The sequence below is a fragment of the Mauremys mutica genome, chromosome 9 (assembly GCF_020497125.1).
Source record: "Mauremys mutica isolate MM-2020 ecotype Southern chromosome 9, ASM2049712v1, whole genome shotgun sequence".
In the NCBI taxonomy this organism is placed as follows: Eukaryota; Metazoa; Chordata; order Testudines; family Geoemydidae; genus Mauremys; species Mauremys mutica.
This window is the reverse complement of record NC_059080.1, coordinates 43740067-43755976: the sequence shown is the minus strand read 5'-3', so window position 1 is coordinate 43755976 and position 15910 is coordinate 43740067. Positions and strand designations below refer to the sequence as shown.

Below are 15910 nucleotides of genomic sequence, written 5' to 3'. Positions count from 1 at the left end.
CTTCTGTTCCGAGACCCGCCGCCTAAATGCCCGGAAGGCCCGCGGCGGCCCCCCCCCCGCCACCGAATTACCGCCGAAGACCGGGCTGCGCTTCGGCGGCGGTCCCGCTTCGGCGGTAATTCGGCGGCGGGGGGCTCCCGCCGCGGGTCTTCAGGGCACTTTGGCGGCGGGTCCCGGAACGGAAGGGCCCCCCGCCGCCGAAGACCCCGGGCCCCCGGAATCCTCTGGGCGGCCCTGCTCCTCAGCATGGCAAACATAAACCCCTGGTGTAGACACAGCTAGATTGACTGAAGAATGCTGCTATTGATCCAGTGATTGCTGCTTGGGGAAAGGGAGTTACTACAGTGACAGAAAAATCCCTTCCATCACTGCCATGTGCTTCTACACTCGGCGCCACCGTGGCATAGCTATAGTGCGCTAGCTGTGTCACTGTAGCGTCCATAGTAGAGATATGGCCTCTGTTTTATCCATTGCTTTACTCCAGGCATTCAACAGCATTTTGCTTAGCTTCGTCATCTTTTCTTCCTAGCTGGAAAGACCCTTAGAAACATTGGTGGGGGAGGGAAACATTTATATAGTGTTTAAAAAAACAACAAACAGGCCCCACCGTGCTGCAAGTTGGGTGCTTGGATCAAGATGAATCCTTTGTGCTGGGGCCAACCACCTCTGTGAGCAGACGGCTATAGCCCTGTCACGGAGTTTGGGGGAGACAAGGCCCTGCACCCCTGGCTTCCTGCAATTCACTGTGACTCTTAGCCAGCCAGCAAAACAAAAGGTTTATTTAGATGACAGGAACACAGTCCAAGACAGGTCTTGCATGTACAGACAACAGGACCCCCTCAGTCAGGTCCATCTTGGGGGGCCAGGGGAGGCCAGAGCCGCGTCTGGGCTCCCCTCCATTTTCCCAGCCAGCTCCAAACTGAAGCTCTCCAGCCCCTCCTCTCTGGCCTTTGTCTCTTTTCCCTCCCCGGGCCAGGAGGTGACCTGATCTCTTTGTTCTACAACACCTTCAGCTGGCATCTTTGCAGGGGAGGGGCCCAGGCCATTAGTGCCAGGAGACAGAGTGCTGGCCATTCTCTTTGCAGACAGTATCACAGGGGCCCTCTTGGGCTCTGCAACAATCATACACCCTGATCCCCCCACCTAGATACCTAGAAATGCCCAGGGGAAACTGAGGCACCGACACAGTATTCAGAGAAAACATTAAGAACATTCCACTTCATCACATCTCTCCCCCCTTCGAACCTGAACTAAGTGGGGTCACTTTAGCCGGTGACCTGTGGAAGTTTGAACCCACCAACGTTCCCATGGATGCCCCAGCATCTTTCCCCTTCCTTGGTGGGAGTAACACCAGGCCCTTCCAGTTTCATGCCCTCCCTGAGGTCGAGTGTGCTTGATGGCACCTGCAGGCTGTATTTGGAAAGCTTTATGCGGCCCATATCCTTTTTCCACCCCAATACCCTTGGGGTTCAAACTGAGAATGGGTCTTCTCCCAGCGCTCTGGTCTGGAGGGCTGTGATTCAGGCTCTCTTGGTTAAGAGCCCCCATCTTGACCTTGGCCACCCTCTGAACAGGTGTCTCTGTCACCAGCAGCTCGGCATCAGCCCCTTTCATTTCATGCAGCCACATCAGAGGGGAGTGGTCGGTATACACAGTAAAGTGCTGCCCAAATAGATAGAGGTACCCGATGGGGTGTATCTCCCCCTTAGCATTGGCTTGTATCAGCACCGCGCTCAGCCCTGCATCTGAGGTGTTGGTGAACACTGTAAAGGGCTTGGCAAAGTCTGGGTTTACCACTTTTACCAGGCCCTGGATTAGAGCCTCCTTCAGCGCACAGAGATCCCTCTGGCACTGCTCAGTCCAGACCATCTCGTCTGGCTTCCCCTTCTTACATAACTCAGTGATGGGGGCATCTAGGGAGCTAAAGTGGGGTACAAACCCCCAGTAGTACCCCGCCATCCCAATAAAGGCCTGGACCTCTTTCTTGGTCTGGAGAATGGGCCAATCTCTGATCCTCTTCACCAGCCAGTTGGACTGAGGGTGATATGCAGCGGACCAGGGCCAGACCCCACATTTCTCCCACAAGCCTTGGAGCTGGGCTGACACGAAATTGGACCCCTGGTCTGTAAGGACCTTGCTGGGGACCCCTTCTTTGCTGAAGATGGTCAGCAGCGTCTTTGCCTCGGCGAAGGGCAGATCCCCCACCCCTGGGTAGAGGTTGGAGAAATCCATCACCACCAGGATGCATTTCTTCCCCAACTGGATCGCCTTGCTAAGGGGCCCCACTATATCCAGAGCCCCCTTCTCCGCCATGGAATCACTTCCCAGCAGCACATCTGGACCAGGCAAACCTGGTTGGCAGCTGTCCTGCCCTGCCTGTGGGTCCCCCCACTCAGTTGGGGTCTTATCTCCCCCTTTGCTCAGCGCTGTCCTTGCTGTCCCAGTGGGGGCAGGTAGCGAGCTCTCTGCTCTCCTTACAGCATCAGAGCCAGTGTGAGCCCCTCCTCCAGTGTGCAGGGAACATCTCTTTGTCCCACCCAGCCCCAGGGGTCTGGTTACAGGCAGGCAGGTATCCTAAGCCTAGCAGCTCCTCCCCACTGCCAGCCAGGTCATCTGCATTTTCACTGACCATTCCCATTTTAGCAGATTGGTTTCCTGGATTCAAATTCAAACCTTTCGCCGTAACAGGAGCAGGGCCTGGATCCTGTCCCAAAGAGACACAGTCATCCCCCAACAGGGTCTCATAGCTGATATCCTGGAGAACCCTAACAACCAGCCAGCCCGACCCCTCCTGGGTCTGCACAGGGATCCAGGCCATAGGCAGGGCGAGGGGCTTCATGCCTTGGACCTTTACCCAGGTCACACAGCCCCTCAGCATCTGGTGGGGCTGCACCACCCGGGGCCTGATAACAGTTCTCGCTGTCCCAGGGTCTCGCCACTTCAGGAACGTCTCCCCATTGACCACCATCTTCCGCTCCCACTAGGGGTCCGAGGGGCCTGAGCCCAGGAGACTCCACGCAGACATAGAGGCTGGGGCCAGGAGTGGAAACCTGTCCACCACCCACCCATCTGGCTGACAGCTCTATGGCCTTGGGACCCAGCAAGGGAGCTAGATACCGGGGCTTTTCCGCAGGGTCCCACTGTTTCAAATTGCCAGCTTACTTGAAGGCAGTGAGGTGGGCATCCATATCCCCTCCCTCCTTAACCAGGGGCAGCAATTTAGTATCAAGGTTCCCTGCAGAACTGGCACCCCGGGGTCTATCCCCGCTCATCCCTGGGAAGTCCCCAATGCCTCTCCGCTCCACCATCGCCAGTCCATGCTGCTGCTGCTGCTTCTCCTGCAGCTCTTTCTCGGGCTGTCACTGTTTCCCACAGTCCTCTCTCTGTCTCAGACTCAGCACCAATTCCATCCATCTCCAATCCCCTGATGGGGAACCCGATTATGAAGCCCCCCGTCTGGTTGGGGACCAGACCCTTGAGGATGCCTGGCTACCGCTACTCCCAGATCCTCTTGTAGCCCAATCTGGGTCAGGAGTCTGCTCCTTAGAGCGGTCCTTGTCCTCCAGCTGCACTATTAACTGTGCCTCAGTGAACTTTCCAATGCATAACCCTCCCTTTTTGCATAGGATTACAATGTCCTTCTTAAGGAGATGGTGATAGGCCATCACTTCACTGTTCCCAAGTTGCTTTGGACTCACAGGCCTGTGTGCTCTTAGCTCCCTACGGTTTCCAGGAAGAACCCCTAGTGTGCCAGCTCTTCTTCAGGTCACCACCTCTCTCCCAGGGTCGAGTGGCACACTCCTCAGCCCCTGAGACTGCTTGCCGCAGTCCCCAGGGGGACCTCGTTACTGCACTGGTCCGTCTCTCTCCCAGGGTCAAGCCACAGGCTCCTCCGCCCCCTGAAACCGCTCCTCTCTGAGACTTCAGCATGCCTGGTCCTCATAAATCCCCCTTCATTTTACTGCTCCCCAGTCACTTACTGCAGTAGATCCCACCGCTACCACCATTTGTCATGGAGTTTGGGAGAGACAAAGCCCTGCACCCCAGCTTCCTATGATTCACTGTGACTCTCAGCCAGCCAGCAAAACAAAAGATTTATTTAGATGACAGGAACACAGTCCAAGACAGGTCTTGCATGTACAGACAACAGGACCCCCTCAGTCAGGTCCATCTTGGGGGGCCAGGGGAGGCCAGACCCCTGTCTGGGCTCCCCTCCATTTTCCCAGCCAGCTCCAAACTGAAACTCTCCAGCCCCTCCTCTCTGGCCTTTGTCTCTTCCCCCCACCCCCCCGGGCCAGGAGGTGACCTGATCTCTTTGTTCTCCAACACCTTCAGCTGGCATCTTTGCAAGGGAGGGGCCCAGGCCATTAGCTGCCAGGAGACAGAGTGCTGGCCATTCTCTGTGCAGACAGTATCACAGGGGCCCTCTTGGGCTCTGCAACAATCATACAACCTGATCCCCCCCCCAGATACCTAAGAAATGCATAGGGGAAACTGAGGCACCCACACAGTATTCAGAGAAAACATTAAGAACATTTCCACTTCTTCACAAGCCCATTCTATCTAATGTGAATTAGGTGCTGCCTTCTGGGCTTCTGTCAGGTTACCAGTGCCGCCAGCAGTTGGATACCCTCATACCTTACCATCAAAGTTCCTCTTCTGATCTAGGGCTACAACAGACATGCTCCGTCCTTCCAACATCTTGCTTTCAATGTTTTTCTTATTTCCTATTTGTGTGCGTGTGTGTATGTATCAAACATTCATGGCACCACATTTAATATCTCTCCGTTGAAGATCTTTTTTTGTTACTTCATAAATAGGTTCCGAGGCCAGCAGTGCTAATATCTCAGATCTTCAGGGAGGCGATTATTCTACTTTGGAATTTAAGATTGCGGTTTCCAGGTCAAGTAGAGTATGAGTTTTCTATAAGGGGTGGAGAAAAAGAACTTTTTTTTCTTGAGCAGGGGATAAGAGCAGTCCCTGCAGGAATGTAGCTACTTCATTAGCGAACTAACAAGAAACAAAAAACACATCCAAGTTACCGGCGGGGGAAGGAAAAGTTTTGGCAGAAGTTGCTGCACTGGTAAATTAGAAATGAAAAATTTATGAGCGTGTTACATTGTACAACTGCAGCAGCTCCAGATCATTAGGTATTAAATTCCTGGTTAACTTTATACCTTATGATGATTGACTTTTATACAGTGATTAGTTGGGTGGGAATAACTTGTGCACAAATGTTACTTGCACCTCTCCTGCCTGAGCTTTAAACTCTTGGCACGCTGGCTGAGGCAGGCAGCCCTCATGATTCTTGGGAAGGAGAGAAGCATTAGATGCTGGAAGTAAATAATTTCCTGCTCCAAAGGGCTTGCAGAAGAAGTGGGGTGTGTAACAAGGGAAGGAATTCGTTATCTCTGCAGCGTGGTTTGTCTCTCTGCCGGGGAATCAGGAAGCACATTTTGCCTTCATTTAAACTATATTTTCAGTTGGCAGAGCCTAGTTGTTGTGTATCTATCTGTGTGAACATTTTCTCTCTCGCATTTCAGATATGGTAGGCCAGCTGCCTCTGGTGAGTGCCAGGAAAATGATTTGTTGATTAAAACAGAAATCTCGAGATTCTATTGCTTCAGATGGGGTTTGTCCCCAACCTCCCAAAGCATAAAATGAACACACAGCATAAAATGAGCATTGGCTGCAGATGTCTAACTACCATTCCTTTTTTTCCTAATCACCCAAACCTGCCAAAACAAGATGCTACACACTGTAGATAGAACAGATCATTGTACCATGAGCATCCCTCTTCTTTTATCCATGCAGTGATGACAGCTCATCCATACCCGTTTTGATGATTTTTTTTGTGATGTGCTCCCCTATGCTCTTCTTTCTTGCATGCATTAATCCACAGGGAAAAAGCTAACAGTGTTGTCACTTTAACACGTAATTGTTAGGCTTCAGTGTTAATGGCATGTTGAGATGGGCAGGGTACTTTGCAGCTCTCAGAACTATTGTTTCAGGCTGTCTGCAGATTCAGGCTGATGTCACTGCACACTTGGGCCACAATTTGACGGTTTCTTTAAAATTGGGTTTCCCTCCTGTGGCTCTCTGTACCTCAGCAGGGGAGACCTTATAAACGCACGTAGTCAATAGAAGGAAACCCTTTAAAGTACACTTTCCTTAATGCTGGGAAAAGGTGCTGTCCTCAAGGTCCAGGAGACTGAAGAACTGTGTGTGTCCATAGAGCAGGCACTGTTTGGACAGCACAGACTTTTCCCACATGCTGCCCCCAGCAGGGACCACCTGTAAGGGGAGAGGGGAAGTTCAGTCTCTAGTAGCCGTTGGCTAGGATGCCAACATACATGCCTGTTCTGATTATTTTTTTTGTGACGTGCTCCCCCGTGCAGTAGAACAGATCCAGCTTGTACCCCCAGCTCATGTCATAGAGATTATTTAGCATCCATCAGATCACTGGGCTAGATTTGAACCAGTGACCCAGGTGAAATGCTCTGCATTCCTGAGCCATCCAGGCCCATTGGTTGCTCCACCATTTAAACAATTAGTAGCTATACCAAAAGATTGATATTCCAGCTGTAAGTAGATGTTGTTTAATATTCAGGCTATATACCCTCACTTGTATAATGAATATTCAGAGTGTGAATTAACAAAGTTGATTCTGATCTGTGTGCAATATGGAATGTCCTGATTTTATTATGGTGGGGCTCAGTAATTCAGCATGCATACTGTCACTTGGAAAATGGATCTGAGAAATATTCAGTATCTTTAGGTAATTTGAAGAATCATCTGCATAGTCTTTAGTGAGGGTAATGTGAATTTCTTACTAGGGGTAAGCTCTGAGACGCTGAATATTACTATTATCAAATTAGCCCCTTAAATAGGTTTACAAGTGTCATTAAGTGATTTTACCATGACAGATGACAGGCTTGTCTAAGTTTAATTTGAATATCACAGCAGTGTATAGTGGATGTAGAGGGTTTTTTAGAAATTAATGTACAGGAGCAGTGCAACTACCTATAAAAACCCTTTGCATTGGAAGTGGCCATCGAACTAGAGATAGAGCCCACTGATGAGATTACGTGGTGCATCCGGTCTGGGCTAATGCAGGAGCGCTCCCTGTCATGCATTTTCTAGCGCTTTGTGCTGTCTAGTTTTATCACAAACCATTGGGCTTCCAGCACCTTCACTGGAGAGACACAACACAGCCCCAACCCCCTCTTTCGCCGGAAGCCTCATCTTATATTGGGAATACTTCCCCCCCTTCTTATTTTTAGCCTGTCATTCTTAGTTATCTCCATTGTAGCAGGAATTAGTGTGTGTGTCCTTCAAATGTGAACAAACTGGTATGTCTCCCTCCCCTTCAGACCCCAGACACCTTTCGTCATTGGTAGGCCATGTCTACACTAGCAATTATGCTGGCAAAATGTCTGTTGTTCAGGCATGTGAAAAATCACCACCCTGAGCGACAGAAGCTTTGCCCCCATAAGTGGTAGTGTGCACAGTGCTATGTCGGTGGGAAAGCAGCTCCCTCAGCAGATACAGCTACCACTGTTCGTTGGGGGTGCTTTAATTATGTCGATGGGAGAGCTTTCTCCTATTGGCATAATGTGGCTACACGAGAACTCTTACAGTGGCACAGCTGTATTGGTACAGCTGTGTCATGCTGTAAGTGTAGACCTAGATTCCTTCGGTTGTTGTAATCTCTCCTCCTACATCAGCTCCTCCAACAGCGTGATCAGTTTTGTCACTCTTCTCTGCACTTCGTCCAGTTTCTTAGTGTTCTGGTAACGGGGTGCTCAGAACTCATCTCTGTGACCCGGGTCTCTCTTGAGCTCTGTAGATTGTCTCCCTGCTTTATGGAGTGGATCCAAAGCATTTTTCGTGGAAAAGATTAGATTTCTCTCCAAGTGCTTATTGGACTCTCCGCAGAGGCATACAAAAGCTTTTCGCAGTCAGTAATGGATTTATCCTCATGTGTCTCTGTGGAAGATCAGATGACTCATCCAAGATTGCCAGGAAAATCTGTGTTTGAGCTGGGAATTGAACCCGGGTTTCCTGAGAACTGCCACAATCTCCAGTCCGTCCAACCCCTCTAAGCAGCAGTTCAGGGTCCTTATACTAACCTACATTAGAACTTCACATCTATTGCAAGTTTACCGTATTTGGCAAAGTCCAGAGTGAGTGAACAAATTAAAAACCAAGAGAGTTACCAACTGTAGCTTCTGTCTATTGATACCTCATTAAACTCGTGGTGAATGGCCTGCAGTGTATTTTGTGTAGTACTGAAATCTGGGGACCTCATCATATGTCCATCTCCCCCACTTCTGTGAGTTTTCTTTGTAGGAATTATGAGGTGTGCAGGTGAATGAATTTCCAGCGGATGAGGTTCTGTGGGGGATGGGCAGTCTGCATAGTGGGCATGTACTGAACTCCAGATGTTTAGCCTCTGGTAGTAATTGAATCCCAAATCTGAGTCCTGGGGCTGGCCATTGGGAGTCCCTTCAGGCTCAGGGCTGGAGAAGTTTCAGGAAAGAGTGGGAGGCTATTCTAGAAGTAGGGGGCACTGGTGGGAGGATGAAGGGATGGTTGGCAGGATCAGGCTCTGTGGCTCCATTCAAAATGCATTGGTATTTAGGCCCTGTAATACACTGTGCAGGCATAGCAGAAGCATGGTAAACTGGGGACTGGAGTGGGGGAGCACCAGGCAAGCACCAGAGCTTGGCAGAAGGGAGTTAGAGCGGACCTAAAATGGCCGATGTCAGCATGTGGTGGCAGCTATCTCAGGTGTTTGCTGGGACTTTCCATTGGCTCTTGTAGGAATTGGCTGCAGGTGTTGGGGTGCGAGAAGAGCCTTCCTCATGCTCCTTGTAAAAAGCTGCAGCTATGCGTGCTTCAGAGTGGGGTCCGGGCTTGTTCCATATCGTTGGTGTGATGCATAGTTATGTGTGATAAAGCTGCTGCAAGGCCTAGCCATAGTAATAATTTTAAAATTAAGACTGGATTTTTAAAAAAAAGGATATGTGCTGGTTCCCCCAGGAATTATTTTGGGTAAATACTGTGGGCTGTATTAAAAGAGGTCAGACTGGGTGATCACAGTGATTCCTTCTGGTCTTGGGATCTGTCACTAGCCAGGACCAGGTGCTTCCAAGGAAGGCATACCTCCCATCCTCCACATCCTAATGGACAAGTGTTGAATAACCTGCCCACAAGAAAAGCTTCTTCCTAACCCCAGACAGTCGGTCACTGGCATATGTCCTGAAGCATACCAGATTTTCAGCCCCATGTAAATTTCTACCTTTCCTGACTGCGGATGTTCACATTCTACACATTGTACAGGTGTCGGTCTAATGCTTCTTAGACCTTGGGAAGGCCTTGGCCTCAATAGTACCTTGTGGCAGTGAGTTCTGCAGATTAACTCAACACTGGGTAAAACATTTATTTCATGGCCTTCTGACTGATGGGTAGGAAATCAGCCTGGGTCATGGGCCTGTGTTATACAGGATGATCTAATGCTCCTTTCTGGCCTTCAACTCTATGAATCATGGTGTTCACTTCCCAGGGGGTAGGTATGGGAGTGAGGAAAAAGGAGACCTCTCCCATAAACACTCGGAATGGCTTCACAAGCCCGAAGGAACAAGCTGCTGGATTAGGAAGGGGTTATCATTTGGAATGTCTTGCCAGCTGTTCACTGAATAATACTTAGGGGCTGGGTCCATATGTCTGCAGCATATAGAGAGTTCAGGGGTTGGGATACGTTGTGACAGTGTACAAAGTGTTAAGAAAACATCAGCATGGTCTATGCAGTCAGCACAGTGGCAGCACTGACTTACTGTTGTGACCTAACTATGATTTACTGACTGAACTAATTAGACAGCAGTCTGACCTATGCTTCGTTTAAAATTGTGTTCTAGCAATACCCCAGGGGATTTACATGACTATCTTCCATTAATACTGGTGGGAATTACATGCATAAATCTGAGTGCTCCCTGTAATGTTGCTTCTTTTCAATATGAATGTGCTTATCACCAGATAATGTGTAGAGGTTCACTCTGAATTTCCAAGGGTTTTGCCCTCAGGAGATGGGCCCATGGGGCCTGACTTTTGAGGCAATGTTTACCAGTTTACAGATTAAGATGTGACAAAGTGGGATTGTTCTTACAGTTTCCTCTGAATACTGTGTGGGTTCCTCAGTTTCTGGCCGACACTCTGTCTCCTGGCAACTAATGGCCCGGGCCCTTCCCCCCTGCAAGGGGATGGGTAAAGGTGAACACATTGATTAGGTGACCTCCTGGCCCGGGAAAGGAACAAAGCCCAGAGGAGGAGGGGCTGGGCAGTGGGGTTCAGTTGAGAGCTGTCTGGGGACGGAAAGTGAGGGCAGATGGGGTTGTCTGCCTCGCTGGGCCCCAGAATGGACCCAGCTGAGGAGTCCCGTTCTCTCTACCTACAAGCTCTGTTTCAGACCGTGTTCCTGTCATCTAGTAAACCTCTGTTTTACTGGCTGGCTAAGAGTCACATCTGACTGCGAAGTGGGGGTGCAGGACCCTATGGCTTCCCCAGGACCCCATGGGAAGCGCACGGAGGGGCATATGCTGAATGCTCCAAGGTCAGACCCAGGAAGGTGAAGCCGTGTGAGCTTCTTGCCCTGAAGACAGTCTGCTCCAAGGGAGAGGAGGCTCCCCAAAGTCCTGACTGGCTTTGTGGGGAGCAGTTCCAGAGCATCACCTGGGGACTCCGTGACATAAGATACTGGAGTGCTTTTGAAAATTTTACCAAGTCCCATTTTCAAAAGTAACTTAAGCACATTGGAGACTAAGGGCCAGATTACAAAGGTATTTGGGCACCTAAAAATGCAGGTAAGTGCCTAGTGGGATTTACAGCAACACCTAAGTGAGTTCGGTGCCTGACTCCCATTGGCTTTCAATGGGAATTAGGCACCAAACCTGCTTAGGCACTTTTTAAATCCCATGAGGCGTCTGGCTCCATCTTTCGGAGCCTTTGTGAATCGGGCCCTGTGTCTTATTGAAAACCAATGGGATTTAGGCTTTTGAAAATGAGACTTGGGTGCTTTTTGAAAATTGCACCATTATCAGTACCAGCCTGTGCTTACCGCCTTCCGTTCTAGCAGCAGCAGGTGACAGAGTATTAGGGCTGGGGGAAGAATCCCCCTTGCAAGGGGAGACGAGAACACTGATTACAAAAGCCTGAAGCATCAGTACGAGTTGTGTGACCCATGGATCTGCGGATCAGTGAGCTAATGCATTTGTTTTTAGGAATAAAGCTCTGTGTTCCTAACTGTCTTTGCTGCTTTGAGCAAAGTGATCCTGGAATGTGATGAATGGAAAAGATTCCGTTCAGAGGTGCTATCTCCCAGGAATGGCTTAGGTGTCTTGTTTCTGCTCCTGCCTATTGTGTTCCTTTTATCTTTCTGTCAGCCTTGCTTTCAGAGGATCACTCACTCTGCATGGGGTGCTGTGTGAAAAATGTTCTCTGGGAAACCGTTATAGCAGTGTTAGTGTGTTGCTTGGGATGAGGATATGATAAGGTCTGTCTGCCTGCCTATCTTGCTAAAATTGCCAAAGGAGTGCTCTATTAATCATTCCCTGAAGATAGCCCACAAACTCCTGCAATGCAGAGATACCTTGAGAACACAACACTTATAGTTTTTACAGGTCATGGCCACAGATCTTTTGGGCAAGTCTGTGTTGTTTTGACTTTCTTCCTCCTCTTCTTCCTTCTCTCCTGGTAACAGGGCTGTAATTTACATCAGCTATGTACAGGGATCAAAAACACTCGACTTGAAGATCATGTCTTTCCAGTACAGTGGTTGAGCCAATGAAGTGCATCTCTGGCAAAGCTATATACGTTCTGACACACTGCATTGTCTCCAGAGTGTGGATGCGCCGAGTGTCATCCCTGTTCATTGAGCCCTTCCAAGCAATTCGGGGTGGAGGCAGGTGTGGGCTGATTGAGGACAGCAGAGTTGGCCCAGATGGTAGACTTTTTTTTTTTTTGCTTTCTGAAGGTTGCAGAGTCAAATATTACTTTTCATCTGTGGAAAGTAATCAGATTAATCAGTTGCATCCAGCTGTGCATTGCAAGTACAGCAATTGATGAATCCCGTTCGAACCCATCTGTGTTCTGAATGGGTGGAAGGAGATCATTTGGCAGGTTATTTTTATTGAGTATGGCTCAAAGGCCTCATTTGTGCTTGAATTTGGAAAACGTATGATTGCAGAGAACTAGCGTTTCAGCTGACTCTCCATGTGCCCTTTAAGTAAGTTTCTTATAAGGACAAGTAAATGTATTTATGAAAGGAAACAGAGTTCTTCTGACCCAACTCATTTGCACTTTGGGCCAACTGGCTGTAGCATGCGGGGTGTGGTTTCAAGTCTGTCTCAAGTTCAGTTGAGACAGATCACAGTATTCTTTTCCTGTTGAGTAGTTATGTTTCCTTTAACCAGAGGAACAGCATTTTCTGTCTGAATGCTGCTGTTGTACCAGTTTGTGTTCACCACTGCATGCACTAATTGCATACCCATGGTACTGTATGAAAGGCTGGAAGTATTTCAAGTCTCAAATCTAGTTGCAAGAGGCTTTGATTTATCTGAAATTAATCTTACTGTAAAAGCCAGCCTTAGATTTTTAGGTATCCTGGTAAACCCAGTCAGTAGATCCCTTCCATCCCTCCTGGTGTCTGTATTGCCTACAGTATAATTCTAGAAAACAAGAGTGCAAAGAAAAGTCTTGTGGGATATTTCAAAGAGATAACAGGAGAATCTTCACTTGCTTCTACAGGGGGATTTTGAGAATCAGAGCTCTGGTGATTACTGATAGAAAATGTTTGGATAGTTTTAGACTGTGGTCTGAAAATAAAGTTCATGACGGATGAGAGCTTCCTACAGTTATTAATGTTGCTGGGTGTAGAGTCCCAGTGATTACTCCACATTTAAGGTTGTAGGAAAGTATCCATACGAAGCCAGATGTTTTACCGCTCCATCCTCAGATTCACTGGAAAAGAGCTTTTCTTTCTGAGGCTTTCATTTCTTCCAGGCAGGAAGAGATGGTTTTGATTGGAGAATCTGAGGATAATTGGACTAACTTGAGTTATGGGACTTGGCACAGTTGAAGTCTTCTAATGTGTTTGTAGAAGCTTAGCTCAGAAATAGCTTGGTCAAAAAATTTCACACTGTTTTTAAATATTATTGCTCCGTGCCAGCTAGTGCATAGAACTATCATTATTAAGATTTGGATGAAAATCTTGGCATTGTTAGGTGTAAAAGTTTAAACCTCTGGGAGCTCCATGAAGGTATTTATGGACATGAAGTGGATAAGGAGTCTTGAGGAAGTTTTAAGCAATGTGAGAGTGCCTGGGGAGTTTTAAAATTTGGAGAGACTAATAGCTAGGGTAATACTGTGATAGTTTCCATTATAAACCCAATTTTCTTCTAACCTAGGTCTAACTTCACGACAAAAGCTTCTTTTTGCCTGTGGTTTCTCATATTTGGTTCCCACTGGAAGAGAACTATTCTGGGAAGTTTGAGAATAAATGAATGAGCTAGTTTAGAGAAATAAGATTTAGGGGGGGAAATGGTGGGTTTTACACTCTAGGCAAAGAATTCTGTGTTTCAGTGACTTGTAACTCCAAAGTAGCTTAGCCTGAAGAATTTAAATTGTTTTCAGTATATGAGAACAACAACTGCATAGGACTGTTCTGCTAAGGTGGTGTGGGAAACTTGTGAATTCTTAAAGATAAAACATGGCTGGGAGCCACATGAAGGTCTACAGATGCTATAAATGCCATAAAGGGATTTCTGGGGCTTGGTCTACACTGGGGAGGGAGATCGATCTAATTTATGCAACTTCAGCTACGTGAATAACGTAGCTGAAGTCTACTTACTTAGACCTACTCACCGCAGTGTCTTCACCACGGTGAGTTGACTGCTGCCGCTCCCCTGTCGACTCTGCCTGCGCCTCTCGTGGTGGTGGAGTACAGGAGTCCACAGGAGAGTGCTTGGGGGTTAATTTATTGTGTCTAGCAAATCAACCCCCACTGGATCGATTGCTGCCTGCCGATCCGGAGGGTGGTGTAGACATACCCTAAGAGGAATAATTTGAAGAGCATCTGTATTATTTGAATGTGCCTTGACGCAAACATGCACAGATGCTGCTAGCACAGCCAGCAGAGATTACTGTGAGAGAAATTACTGCAGATTACTAAAGGCTAAAAGGTCATTCTGATGTATGTCCTGTGAGAGAGATAGCTATATGGTTCATGGCACTTACTATCTCTGAGAACACAGCCTGTAATCCCCATAGCAGAAATATCGACATCCTTGCAGGGAGATTAATACAAACCAAAAACCAAAACCCCACCACAGTAACATTCACTTTAAAAAGGGGAACTACACTAAATGAGGACACTTGTTAGATGGAAATTAAAAGGAGCTGTTGCAAGGGTTAAATGCCTGCAAGCAGCACGGGGACTACTTAAAAACAGCATGGTAGAGGCTCAGACTAAATGTATATCCCCGATCAGAAAAGACAATAAGAGGAGCAAATGAATGCCACCATGGCTAAACACAGAGTAAGGGAAGCTGTTAATGGCAAAAAGGCATCCTTTAAAATTTGGAAGTCAAAACCTAGTGAGGATAATAGGAAGGAGCACAGACTCTGTCAGGTTAAGTGTAAAAAAATTAGGCACGCCAAGAAAGAATTTGAGAAGCACCTTGCTGAAGACCATGGGCAGGTCTACACTTAAAACACTGCATTGGTGCAGCTGCACCGGTATAGCACTTCCATGAAGATGCTCCTACGCCGACGGGAGAGCGCTTTCCCATCAGCATAGTTAATCCACTCCCCTGAGAGGCAGTAGCTATGTCCACGGGAGAAGCTCTCTCTTCAGTATAGTACTGTTATACGGGGATTTGGATCAGTCTAACCATGTCACTCAGGGGTGTGGATTTTTCACACCCCTGAGTAATGTAGTTATACCGATATAGGTCTGTAGTGTAGACCAGACCCCAGAAACTAAGAGCAATGTTTTTTTAAGCACATCAGAAGCAGGGAGCCTCCCAAACAGGCAGTGGGGCCACTAGATGCAAGAGATGCTAAATGAGCATTCAGGAAGACAAGGCCATTGCAGAAAAGCTAAATTAATTCTTGGCATCAGTCTTTGCTGCAGAGGAGGTAGGGGAGATACCTACGTTGGAGCTAATCTTTTTGGGTGACAAATCTGAAGTATTGTTCCATGCTGATGTGTCAATAAGAGGTTGTAGAACAAATTTGATAAATTAAACAGTAATAGGTCATCAGGACCAGATGGGATTCAGCCAAGAGTTCTGAAGGATTTCAAATATGAGATTGCAGAACTATTAATCATAGTATATAACTTATTGCTGAACCAAGCTTCTGTACCAGATGACTGGAAGATAGCCAATGTGACGCTTATTTTTAAAATGGGCTCCAGAGGTGATCCAACAATTACAGGCCAGTGAACTTAACTTCAGTATCAGGCAGATTGGTAGAAACTATAGTAAAAAACAGATTTATCAGACACATAGATAAACATGATTTGTTGGGGAAGAGTCCCACACCAAAGGCTCTTAAGGAAACTAAGGCCTGGTCTACACTAGTCTGTTATTTTTGAATTAGCTGAGTTAATTTGAAAAAAAATGATTCTGTCCACAAGACCAAACCGTTTTTTTCGATTTAAACGGCTCTTTAATCCGATTTCTGTACTCCACCTCAGCAAGTGGAGTAGTGCTTAAATCGAGATTGCAATCCTGGTTAAAGGTATTGTGGACGCAATTCGACGTTATTGGCCTCCGGGAGCTATCCCAGAATGCTCCCTTGTGACTGCTCTGGACAATACTCTCAACTCCGATGCACTAGCCAGGTGGGC

The 15910-nt window shown here is 47.7% G+C and overlaps 1 protein-coding gene across 6 annotated transcripts in view; it reads left to right on the top strand.

Moving 5' to 3' along the window:
- LOC123377623 (probable E3 ubiquitin-protein ligase MID2) overlaps positions 1-15910 on the top strand; it is a 432199-nt gene that overhangs the window by 121525 nt on the left and 294764 nt on the right. The window lies entirely within an intron of this gene.